Source organism: Podarcis muralis, chromosome 15 (genome assembly GCF_964188315.1).
Source record: "Podarcis muralis chromosome 15, rPodMur119.hap1.1, whole genome shotgun sequence".
NCBI classification, from domain to species: Eukaryota; Metazoa; Chordata; class Lepidosauria; order Squamata; family Lacertidae; genus Podarcis; species Podarcis muralis.
The window spans coordinates 17613664-17626571 of record NC_135669.1 but is presented as its reverse complement, the minus strand read 5'-3'; the positions used below and the strand labels follow the sequence as shown (position 1 = coordinate 17626571).

The 12908-nt window shown below is 48.9% G+C and overlaps 1 long non-coding RNA gene across 1 annotated transcript; it reads left to right on the top strand.

Annotated features, from left to right (window-relative positions):
* Window positions 1-4200: 4200 nt before the first annotated feature.
* LOC144325676 (uncharacterized) lies at window positions 4201-8044 on the top strand. Its single transcript, XR_013390896.1, has 3 exons — window positions 4201-4541; window positions 5868-5983; window positions 6242-8044. It is a non-coding gene; the product is annotated as an uncharacterized LOC144325676 (long non-coding RNA).
* Window positions 8045-12908: the final 4864 nt, after the last annotated feature.

Genomic DNA, 12908 nt, shown 5'->3' with positions numbered 1-12908 from the left:
CAACTTGGGAGGAAAGGGTTAAGTCCCTCCCTTCACATCATGGACCCAATGTAAACCAGCCCTTCCTGTCTTCTTCCCGAAGAAAATTCCAATTACTGAACTTCAACATAACCTGACGTTTGACACTTTGAAAAGTCAATAATTTCATTTTGGCATTGGTCTGAAATGGAACCCTTCCCCCATTAATGTTTTTAAAATGGAGGCCTCTCTCTCTCTCTCTCTCTCTCTCTCTCTCTCTCTCTCTCTCTCTCTCTCTCTTTCATCCCTTATTCTCATCAATAAATAGGAACACAGAAAGCTGCTCTATAGCAAGCCAGACTACAGGTCCATCTAGCTCAGCATTGTTCACACTGACTGGCAGCCACTCTCCAAAGTTTCTAATCCTCCCATCCCTACCTGCATAGTGGCTATTAAACCTGGGAACTTCTACATGCTATATGGATGACCTGAGTCCCCACTTTCTGGAACTCCATCCCCCAACAACAAAAGCTTTCTCCATAATCACACCTGTCTTAGAAGATGTATGTGAAAACAGCTGAATGGTAAGGCATGTGACCTGTGGCAAAAACCCGTAAATTGTCATAGAATCACAGATTGTAATTGGGATTGAGTGGGATTGAGTCCCAAACAGTCTTCTAGCCCAAACTCTAGCAATGCAGAAATCACATATAAAGAATGCCTGGCAAATAGTCATCCAACCTCTGTTTGGACACCCCCACTGAAGGAGAGTTTGCCATCTCCCAAGGTCCACATATGGTTGTTTGAGCTCCCTAAGAGAAAAGTAGGGTTTAAATGTACTAAACCATACCTTTTATCTCATGTCCCAATGAAACTGATGTGAAGAGTGACAGAGATGCAATGCATTGTCTTAAGGGGTGGATGGTCTAGCATTAGGCAGAGAGGGATGGCTGCTTCAGGCGTGCGGGTGGCGCTGTGGTCTAGACCACTGAGCCTCTTGGGATTGCCAGTCAGAAGGTCAGTGGTTCGAATCCCTGCCACAGGGTGAGCTCCCGTTCCTCTATCCCAGCTCCTGCCAACCTAGCAGTTCGAAAGCACACCAGTGTGAGTAGATAAATAGGTGCCGCTGTGGTGGGAAGGTAAACAACATTTCCATGCACTCTGGTTTCCGACACGGGGTTCCGTTGTGCCAGAAGCAGTTTAGTCGTGCTGGCCACATGAACCAGAAAGTTGCCTGTGGACAAATGCCAGCTCCCTCAGCCTGAAAGCGAGATGAGTGCTGCAACCCATAGTCGCCTTTGACTGGACTTAACCATCCAGGGGTCCTTTACCTTTACCTACCATACCTTGGGCTGCCTTTGAAGGCAGTTTAGAAACAGCAGCCAGTGCAGAATTCAGTAGCTAGACTGTTGACTGGGACCAGAATACTGGTACATATAACATTGACCCTGACCTGCCTGCATTGGCAGCCAATTAGTTCAAAGCACTGGTTTTAACCTATAAACCTTAGGTGGCTCTGGATCTCAATACCTTGGGGACCATCTCTCCCCTCGCTATAGAAGTGCATCAGGCACCATCTCTTGAGTATTCATGGAAGGCACCCTTCTTCTCTCTGGCCTCTGAGAGCTGAACTACTCTTGTGAGTGTCCTACGATATACTCTCTGCTTTTGTTGTTATGTATCGTATTTGGGTCTGTCTTCATTTGTATTATTGGACTGCATTCTCTTTCTATAGCTGTAACCCACTCTGGGACCTTATGGTGAAGGGTAGGACGCAAACATTAATATCATTTTACTAATAATATAGGATCACATCCAGCAAATGTCTAGGCAGGGCAAACCCATTGAAATCAATGGGCCTAAGTTCATACCCTCTAACATTTCTCCGATGAAAATAGAGACGTCCTATTCTGTACCCTCCAACATTTCTCCAATGAAAATAGAGACGTTCCGGCCAACATGTCTCCAATGAAAATAGGAATGTCTATTAACTTCAGAGGGTCTATGCTGAGTAGGCTGAGCATTAGACACAGGCCAATGATAATACAAAACAGCCATGGAACCCTTCCTCATTTGGCGTGGATCAAAGGCCAGGAAGACCTGAGCCCAGAGCTGGCCTTTTTGCTTCCATGTCCTCGGATTGGCATGGCGAGGTTCAGAATTAGGCATTCCAGAAAGCCTGCACCCCTGCTTAATGTTTGCCTATGAAAAACACTAAATATTCATTGAGTAATTAGCCCATTCCGATTAGTGGTATGAAAAGACAATTCCTCCTAATTATAAGGGGATGTCAGTTTAGAAGATGCTATGCAGGTTTGCCAGTTGCGAGGATATAACAGTCGTGTGTGTGTGTGTGTGTGTGTGTGTGTATGCACGCACGCACACACTCCCTTTTGTCTAAAATTCAAATGAAATAAAAAGAACCCAAAGAGGCGCCTTGTGAAATCCCCTAACACAATTACTTTAGATAATTAAATATTTATCACAGCTGAAGAAATAAGCCCATTTAATGTTTCAGGCAAGTCAAAAAATCTCTCTCTCTTAATTCATTTTGCTTTAATTGCTTTCCTCTCACTTCTCCGTACTTCCTCCCCCCGCGATGCCCCCCCCCGCCCCACCATTGGGCATTCTGCTTCATGAAGGCATCGCCTGGCTTGTTCAAAAGGCCGCCCTCATCGCTCACTGGGAGTGGGGGGGGGTAGCCTCCCCCTTTTAGCTTTAATTGAGAAGAACGTGTTTAAGGGGACTTTTCTGTTCCAGTCACTAATTCCACGCTCTCCTCTTCACGAGATTTCTTTCCAACCACAGGACGTAACATCTAATCCTGGCTACAGCTGAACTGAAATTTAAATCCCAAAATGAAATTTTTATGAAAGGCTGTAAAATGGAAAGGGTGTTTTTTTTAATGGTGGAAATTTGAAGGCCATCATCTTTATACGGGCTCTGAGATAATATCCCAAATCCCTCGTTCAGCGCTGAAACCTCTGAGAACACAAGAAGAGGTTGCTGGATCAGGCCATTGGCTCACCTAGTGAAGCGTCCTGTTCTCACAGTGGCCAACCAAATGCCTGTGGGAAACCAGCAATCAGGATTCGAACACAAGACCCCTCTCACCTCTTGTGGTTTCCAGCAACTGGTACTCAGAAGCTTTGCTCCCTCCAACTGTAAAAGCAGAGCGCAGCCACCAGGGTTAGTAGCCACTGATAGCCCTCACCTTCATGAATTCATCTAATCCTCCTTTAAAGCCATTTAAGTTTCTCCAAACTAAAAAGTCCCAATGCTGAGAGCTTTTCACATCAATGTCACCTGATTAGCCTCCATGCTGCAAAAACCTTTCAGGCATGCCAGTTTTGCATTATTTCATAGGTATGCAAACTCCGCATAAATCATTCCCCCCCAATAGATTTCAGTGAATTCCATTTATTACTTGCACAGAGAGGCAGTGTGGCCCAGCAGTTGGAGTGCTAGGCTGCAGCCACTCAGCCACAAAGCGCAAGAATGATCTTGGGCCCGTCAGGAACCATCATGCTAGCCAGCTTCACGGGCTGGTTGTGAAAATTAAAAGGTTGGGGGGAGAGCAGCTGGCAAACTCCTCTGAGCAGCTTGGAGGGGTAGGATGTGATACAGGTGAAATAAATACATACACAGAATGTGTTTCTAGAAGCCTGAAATGTGCACCTTTTTTTGGGGGGGGGGGGGAGTTCTCTTAAGGGACAAAAATCTCCACCAACTGATTTCAGCCACCCTCCTGATTGCATGGCATGGTTGTCAGTTTGATGTTGCCAAAAAAGGGTTTTAAAAATAGAGTCTGCATTTTGCTCTTGTCCAAAATGGCCTCGTGCTCGTATCGAATTCCATGACAGCGGCATCAAATGCCTGGTTTAAAGTTGCTCATGGACAGTGTGTACCCTTTTTGCTGGAGAGAGAGAGAAGAGAGCGCTTTGACATTAATCAGCCGATGCCAGGTTGGAGTGGCAAGGTACATGAGGCATAACCTATGTTTTTGCATCTAACTGCAGGTATTTTTAAGCACACAAGCTGCGTCCATTAGGGGACTGGTAATGAATGGGAGCAATGAACAAAACAATATCCCAAACTGTGCAGGGCTTAAGTTTGTAAGTTTGACAACTGGTGTTGGTGGTGGTTGTAAGATGATGCTGGAAATGTGAGATGTGTGTTTTGTTTTCGCATGGACAGGAGGAGTCCCCCCAACCCCAGGCGACCCCCGAGCGGAATAATGACAACATGCTATGGGATTAAAATTGGCCACAACTTTATTAAGTTTCAGATGTAGGGAGACCTTGGCTCAGGCACTGGGCGTTTATCCTTCCCAGTCCCCAGCTGGGGATCTGGGAGACATCAGGGTTATCCAGATTGTGTGGGGATTGGGCTGACTCTGGAGAACATATGTTCAAGCAGAGAACCCACTGCCCGTTTTGCCACCGTCGCAGGGTAGAGCAGTGTTTCCCAACCTTTTTTGGGCAAAGGCACACTTGTTTGATGAAAAAAATCTCGAGGCACACCACCATTACAGCCCCGTGACGTCAGCGCGCAGCGTCACGCCGGGAGGGACGCACGAAAGTGTAAGTTTCAATTTTTCCCCCTCCCCCTTACCGGGGAACCTCCAACGACAAGGGTTGGGGAAGAAGAGAAAGGGCTATTCCGCTCCAGTCATGGGAGGGGAATATGTACTGGCCCAACTGGTGTGCGGTCTTCGGAAAGCGGGGTGCGGGAAGGAAGCCTAGGCTCGGGGTCCACCGACCTCGGCGGAGAAAGGCAACAACCGAAGCCTCCTGACGGTTTCGGGGGAGACGTTCAGAGCTTCCCTGGGAGTTTCTCAGCCTGCCTTTCGGAGGAAGAGGCAGAGGGGTCTGGGGGTGGCGGTGGCCTCGGCCTCGCCCTCCCTCCGTCCCTCTACCTTTGTAGTGGACGCGCAGGTTGTTCTGCGAGAGGCCGATGTAGCTGAATTTGTCCTTCGGGCTCCAGGAGCGCGGCAGCGGCGTCTCCTGCTCGTCCACGGCCGGGTAGAGCCGCTTGAGGCGCCGCTTGAGCTCCTTCTCCTGCTCGTTCAGGGCCGGGTCGCCGCCGTGAGGGAAGGGCGCTGGGGCGCTGCTGCTGCTGCTGCCGCCGCCGCTCCCGGCAGGCATGGGCCCAGCTGAGGCGGCGGCGGCTGTTGTGGTGGTGGCGGCGATAGCGGGCGGAGGAGGGGGCGGCGGCGGGGCCGAGGTGGCCGCCGGCAGCGGGGGAGGCGGCGGCGGGTGGAGCAGGAGGGCCGCCGAGGCCGGTGAGGGAGTAGGGTTGCCCAGGGCTTGAGGAGCCGTCGCCGGGAGTTGCTGCTGCTGTTGTTGCTGCTGCTGCCCGGACATGCCGGCCTCCTCCTCGTCCGCTGTCTCGCGCTCCTCCCTTTTGCGCGCGCTGCCCCGCCGCCGCCCCATTGGCCGGGTCCTGTCAGCTGATCCTGTGTTATTTCCTGTGTGTGTGTGTGAGGGGAGAATGGAGAGAGAAACCTCGGCACCACCACCGCGGAGCCGCCCCCGGCTCGACGCGGATCCTCGCCGCCGCCGCCGCCCCGCCTCTCGCCGCCCGACTCGCCCGCCTCCCTCCCACGGCACACCAGGCAACGTCTTGCGGCACACTAGTGTGCCGCGGAACACCGGTTGGGAAACACTGGGGTAGAGCAATGACAACCTCTCGGCGTATGGCCAATGCCTCCCCTCAAGACCCCTTTAACGGGGAACCCTGGGATCACCGCCGCAAGGGGGGCGTTGGTCACTGCTTCACCCCCCCCATTTAGGAAGATAGACTAAAGGATTCCGCCCAAGGCCTGAAACCGCCGAAGTTGTGACGTTTTGCTACGAGAAAGGCAAAACCTGCCAATGCAGGAAAATTCCTTTCCGACCCTTCAACAGCGACCCTGACGTAGCAGCACCCGCGTACCTGTGGAGAAGAGGTTAACCTGCAAAAGAAGGCTTAACTGAGGGAGGGCAGGGTGCGAGAAGCTCTGGAGCCAACTGATGCTTCACAGGTAAGATTCACCTTCTGTTGTGTGGGCAGGGCGGTCCCTCCCCCTACCAGGTCGATTCCCTGGCAACGCCTCCCCAGGTGGGATTGGGTGATTGGCTGAGGTAGGTGGAGACCTCCAGGTATCCAGCCTGGGGAGGGTGAAGCCAGCCCGTACTACCGGGATCTAGGGGGGCTGTTCGCGACCACGAAAAGGTGCCCCCCATTTGATGTGGGGAGTGGTCATTATTGCTGATCCTTGATGTTGTGTTATGTATTTTAGGATATTGACTTTTGTTATGGCCTCTGGCCAAGACAAACGACCTAACCTAAGCCCACCTACCCTCCCAGGTGTAAGTGTGTAATATGCCCTATCCAAATCTTCTGTTGATTGAACACTTCCAGCTGCTGAGTGACTGATAAGCCAGGACAAGTGGTTGCCAGCTGCCTTGCTGAAGATGAACAGTCTCTGAGCATCAGAAAAGTAGAGTCTGAATGACCATGTCCACAATTCCTTTCTGCCATTGTTGAATGACCACAAAGGAGCATAGGAAGGAATATAGGGAGCTGCATTACACCAAATCAGACAGTTGGTTCATCTAGCTGAGTTTCGACTGCGCTGAACGGCAGTGGCCCTCCAGGATTTTAGACTGGAGTTTTTCCCAGCCACACCTCAAGATGATGGGGATTGAACCTGGGACTGCTGAGCTACAAATCATCCCGACAACTAACCTCTAAATATCTGGGATTGGTTGTTGTTGGTGGGAAGTTTAAGGTTAGAAAGTGTGCAGCCTCTGCAGTTGCTCCTACGCAACGCATCTCTGATTTTATGTATTAGCCAGACTGTGATGCCCAGAATCAACAATTTCCTTCCTTCTCAGTGCTTCCTGTGCTAGTTTTCTCTAGGGCACTGCTTGTCAACGTCCTTGTGTCCCACTCCATGTGGGGCCCCCAGAGGAATTGTGCCCCCATTTCCCCACCCTTAAGAATGGACTTGGAACTAACAGTTGCATCCCTGTGCCCCTCTGGAAGCCTCAAGGCATGATGGGAAAATGGAGGTGATAGAGTTGTCATGCATGGCATGGGTTTTTCATGCAAAGAAAGCCCTCAGATGAACAAGGACCCCTTAGGAGGCAAGTGTGTGACCCAGCCAAGACCACCAGGCTGGCAGCAATGGGGCCCAGCGAGCAGCCACACCCTTGTTTGTGTAGCCTCAGCGTGACTGACTCCAAAGACAGATGATCAGACAATTGGCACTCGCCAATGCACAGCAATGGCTTGGTGACCTGCCAACCTGGAGGAGCCAGTCTATAAATAGCTGCGGAGAGGACATTGATGTCACTCTGTGAATAATGAAGCCAGCCCTTTTGTTCCCAGCCCGCAGCCTGCATAGAGACGTGTTGTCGGACTAGCAAGGGTTGAACTCGGTCCTGGAAGGGATCCCGTCCATTTGGGGAGATGCTGAGCTGTGTGTGACAAAGATAATGGCTTCAGAATATGTGCCACCACAGGAGAATTCTTTGTCCGAGGAAACGAGGAGAGGAGGCTGCAGAGACAGACAGGACCTGGGCACAATCTGCCCCAGATGCTTTGGCGTTATTTTAAGCACCAGTTAAAAAGTGACCTCTTTGGCCAGGCCTTTGGTAGGGAGGGGTCAGGCTGAAGGGAGCTTAGGGCTGATTTATGATTGCAAAACTAGTTGGGGCACTATGTGCTGTGGGTTCTGATCATGTGATGTTTGCAAATGTTCTTGGTTGCTGTTTAGTGGTTATTATTTATTAAATTTGTACAGTACAGGGCAATTACAACTAAAAATAAATAAATCACAATATAAAAACACAAAATGCATAATAAAAATTAAAACAACCCAGTAACCCCACCAACACATTTAAAAAGGGCACTGGATGCTGTGATTATTCCAGTTAGAAGAAGAAGAAGAAGAGTTTGGATTTGATATCCCGCTTTATCACTACCCTAAGGAGTCTCAAAGCGGCTAACAATCTCCTTTCCCTTCCTCCCCCACAACAAACACTCTGTGAGGTGAGTGGGGCTGAGAGACTGGTAGTCTTGGCTGGGTTGCACACTTGTCTCCTTGTTCATCTGAGAGACTTCAAAGAACTGTGACTAGCCCAAGGTCACCCAGCAGCTGCATGTGGAGAAGTGGAGACGTGAACCCAGTTCACCACCTCGAGTTCCTTGGAGGAGTGGCGCAATATACTAAATGTAATAATATAGTGGTACCTAGGGTTACATACGCTTCAGGTTCATATGGTTCAGTGGCGTAGCGTGGGGGGTGCAGGGGGGGGGCCGGCCGCACCGGGCGCAACATCTGGGGTTAGGGCAAATCCACAGGTTAGGGGGCGCAAATCCACGGGTTAGGGGGCGCAAATTACTTGCCTTGCCCCGGGTGCTGACAACCCACGCTACGCCACTGATATGGTTCACCAGATTATGAGTCCACTGCTCTTAACCACTACACCACGCTGGCTCTTAATTCTGTTTCTAGTGTCACCAGTGCTTGGGTGTGGGGAATGAGGTGCCGATACCCATCCCTGCATAAAAGTGTTGGGGTGCTAGCACAAAATGGCTGCTACAGGCAGGAGAAAAAAAGATGCTGGTATTCCTTGCTGGTGAGGAAGCATCACAAAAAACCCCACACACCTTATTGTAACCCACCCAGAGGCTACTGCATGAAGAAGGATAATATTTTAAAATATCCATATAATAATGAATCAGTAGATAAATATATTGTCTCAGCACCAGCAGATTAGTCATTAAAACCTTTCCTGGGCCGTTTCTGCTCTGGGAGGAGCGGATTGGCATTTGCTGCACTGTTCCAATGCAGGATTAAAGATCCCCAACAGGAATGATGGACTGCTTGGTAGATATTGTTCTTGGCAAGGGGCTTGCCTGTCCTTCTGTCAGATTCACAGCTTGCTTGAACGACGGAAACAAAAGAACCCAAAACAATTTACCACCTGAAGGATAATACAAAGTCTGCAGTATCGGAGAGCCACAAAACGTGGCCAGGCCTGATCTGTTCTGCAGTCGCCAACCCCGCTCTCTCTCCCCCGCTTTCCACACACATCCAGCAGCACAGCCAGGATGGGGTGAGTTCACTATGTCTCTCCACAGACTCTTAGGACATCGGTACCAAATTATGGAAACAAACAGTGCAGGTACCAGTTGGTCACGTATCCAAGGCTCAGCCCAAAAGAGATGGAGATGAGAGAGCTTTTTTCTCCACCTTCCAGGATTGCGTTGAGGATACGGACTGACTAATAATTTAGGTATTTCTCTCAGTTTCTCAGTTTTTCGGTCTTAAACTCAGCTTGACATGTTCTTACTTCAATTTGCATTTTAAAAGTCAGAGTAAATGATGTGTATTTACAGTGGTACCTCAGGTTAAGTACTTAATTCGTTCTGGAGGTCTGTTCTTAACCTGAAACTGTTCTTAACCTAAAGCATCACTTTAGCTAATGGGGCCTCCTGCTGCCGCCGTGCTGCCAGAGCATGATTTCTGTTCTCATCTTGAGGTAAAGTTCTTAATCCGAGGTACTATTTCTGGGTCAGCGGAGTCTGTAACCTGAAGCGTATGTAACCCTAGGTACCACTGTATTATTACATTTAGTACATTGCAACATTCCTCCAAGGAACTCGAGGTGGTGTATGTAGTTTCTACCCTCTACATTTAATCCTTGCAACAGCCCTGTGAGGTAAGTTAGGCTGAGAGACATTGCTGGCCCAAAGTCACCCAAGCAAGTTTCATGGCTGTGAAGGGATTTGAACCCTGATCTCACAGGTCCTAGTCTGACACTCTAAGCACTGCACCACACGGCTGATCAGAGCCCAATATACATCTTTGCAAGAACTTTCGCCCCAAATAATGCTTTTTTGTATTCTATTTTAATTAATACATGCATTTTTATGCACACATTCTGCTAACATCCTCATTTTCCCCTTCCCTTTCTTTCTGTTAGAGAACCGCGCAGCAAGATTAAGAGAAGTGTGAATTTTGAGGGGTCACTAGCTGTGTTTTTGTTTAGGTTATCAAAAAGAGTTTTCCAAGCCTGACGTTTTGAATTTAAAAATTCCACATGCAGTTTTGCATTTAAAACTCACTTAGATCATAGTGCCATCATGACTACAGGAATAAAACGGGGTTTGCTCTGCCACCCTGGTACTAAATGCATTTCCTTGGGACCAAGCGCCATTTTATTATTGTAGAAAAGAGTGATTGGTTTTAAAAGTAAAAATAATAAAATGGGAAGAGTACGGGCATGCACATGCCTGGCTGGCTGTTCCCTGACCAAAAACTGCTTTGAAAAACAAGAAGAACAAAAGGAATCTGCGTCAAGCAGTGCCACAAGCCTTGGTGTGCCCTGCCATGCCCATGCCAGCCCAGATACCAATGTCAGAGGTCACCAATTTTTTAAGTCAGAGAATGCACCCATCACACAGAGGCTGGACACGTCTTTCCTTTTCTTTGTTGGGGTTCCTTCACACCGACAGTTTACATGATAACACTTCATTGCAAGATTGTGCATGCATTTCTAGTGAAAAGCTAAAGGTTGTATTTCAGTCGGCTGGAGTTGTTTTGTTAAAGCCCAATGTGGTTTACAAGTCAAATCTACAAATTAAGCAAAACTATGGAATCAGATCGAAGCACCACTGAGCTCAGGAAACTACACAGGGTAATCCTGATAAGTTTGATATTATGCTATGCACTGCTGCTTTTATACTGTATATGTGTTAAATTGACACAGCTGCCTGCATATTTGGACTTTGGGAGTATGACTAATTATACTAAGAGGTATCCCTACTTGTGGGAAGAAATGTCATAGTTTAACTATGAGCTGTGTGATGAAGTCCTGCCTTTATTTTTATTGTACAGTGGTGCCTCGCAAGAGGAAATTAATCCGTTCCGCGAGTCTCTTCGTCTTGCGGTTTTTTCGTCTTGCGAAGCACGGCTATTAGCGGCTTAGCGGCTATTAACGGCTTAGCGGCTATTAACGGCTTAGCGGCTATTAACGGCTTAGTGGCTTTAAGAAAAAGGAAACAAACTCGCAAGAACTCGCAAGACGTTTCGTCTTGCGAAGCAAGCCCATAGGGAAATTCGTCTTGCGGAACGACTCAAAAAACGGAAAACCCTTTCGTCTAGCGAGTTTTTCGTCTTGCGAGGCATTCGTCTTGCGGGGCACCACTGTATATTACAAAATGTATGTGCCCCTTGATTGTAGAAAAACCCCAAAGTGATTCACAAGAGGTAAAATTATCAATAAAGGCAACATATAATTTAAATGAACACCGGAAGAAATCAAAAGACACCAGCATCTATGTGTTCCTTTGGTCTGAATCTTCCAACATGCACCTATGCTTCTGGGTTCTAGTGTTGTGAGAGAGGCAGAATTCTCCTTATTCATCCTCTCCATCATATGTATCATCTTAGACACCTCCGCTATGTTCTCCGTGCCCTTTTTTACTAAGCTAAAAAGCCCCAAAGATTGTAGCTTCTCCTTGAGCTGCTCCACCAGCCCCTGAATCATTCTGCGTGCCCTTTTCTGCCCCTTTCCAGCAGAGTGGAAACTGCATTACCAAGGCGACACATCCACAGCGAGGAAGCAAAGAAAATAGTCCTGTGACAGGTACATCTGTAACACCTAGAGGAAGAAAGACTACTTGGAGATATATATATACACGGATACACACACAGAGAGAGATACAGATATGTATATATTTAACATATGTAATTATAGCACTGAGTGTTGTTTGCTTTCTTTCCTGCAGCTGCTGCCATCCTGCAGTTTGGCCCAGCGAAATTACAGTGGAGAGACAACCGTCTGTCTTCAGCCGGGCGGGCTGCCTCTCCACGGTGACAGTGAAGCAGGAAGGGGGCACAACACAGGCCTCTCCTTGCAGCTGCTTCCAAGGCTTTGCGAGGCAGGGCAAAGCGGGCAAGGCTGGGGCACCTGGTGGCAATGGCAGGCCACTGTAGTGGGGCTGGCTTTCATTTCAGAGGGTCCCAGGCAGGAGCCTCAGCCAGTGGACGAGTGTATGCTCCAGCCACCTAGGGTGGGCACCTGGGGCATGCCCTCGAAGGGGGCGGGACGTGGGGCACAGAGGGAGCCCGCTGCACCTGGCCTGGCCGGGCACGAGAATGCTCCCTTGGAAGCATCCTTGCTCGGTGTCACCCAGCCAAGGAGAAGGGTGGCAACACTGCCGCTGACTCTCCTCTCTCCCTGGCCACTCGTTGGGGATGAAGGCTGGTTGAGCGGAAGGCAAAGAGACCCTCTGCACATCGCCCAGCCCTTGCCACTGATGGGCGCTCTCTTGTGCACTGGGCGGGGGAATCTCAGGGGGGCCTGGTTCACGCCCCTTTCCCCATTGTGCACCCGGGGCAACAGCCCCCTGACAGCCCCCACCCTATACCAGTGGCCTCAGCAACAGCCCTGGCTGGATTTTGCCCCAGGGCAGTAAGCAGGCAAGAAAGAGGCATCTGGGACTTGCCCTGTGCATTCCACAGGTCCATGCCAGCCTCTTGTCCTGAATTTCCAGCTTCCTTTCACCTTTTTGCTACAGGAAGACATTGGATGCAATTGCTCAGTAGGAAGACAGGAAACCATTGGTTCTTAAGGTTCTAGCCAAATAATTTGTAAGCATGGGGGGACTGCGGGAGGGGGACAAGTGCCAGCTTCCCGACAGTTTCTCAATTTCACTGAAATCAAATTCAAAGAGGATTCATTTATTAGATCGCAAGAAAGCGTAAACAGATTAGACTGCCAGCAAAATAGGTGTTTGCTGTTTTACATTGACTTAACGGTTTATTCAATAAAGCATTACCCTCTTTCTGCCTGAAACCCCTGAGGCGGCTTCCAAAATTAAATGAAATAAATCTACAATTAACTGTTGCAATTAATACGCTAAAATGAATTAAAACAAACAAACAAAAA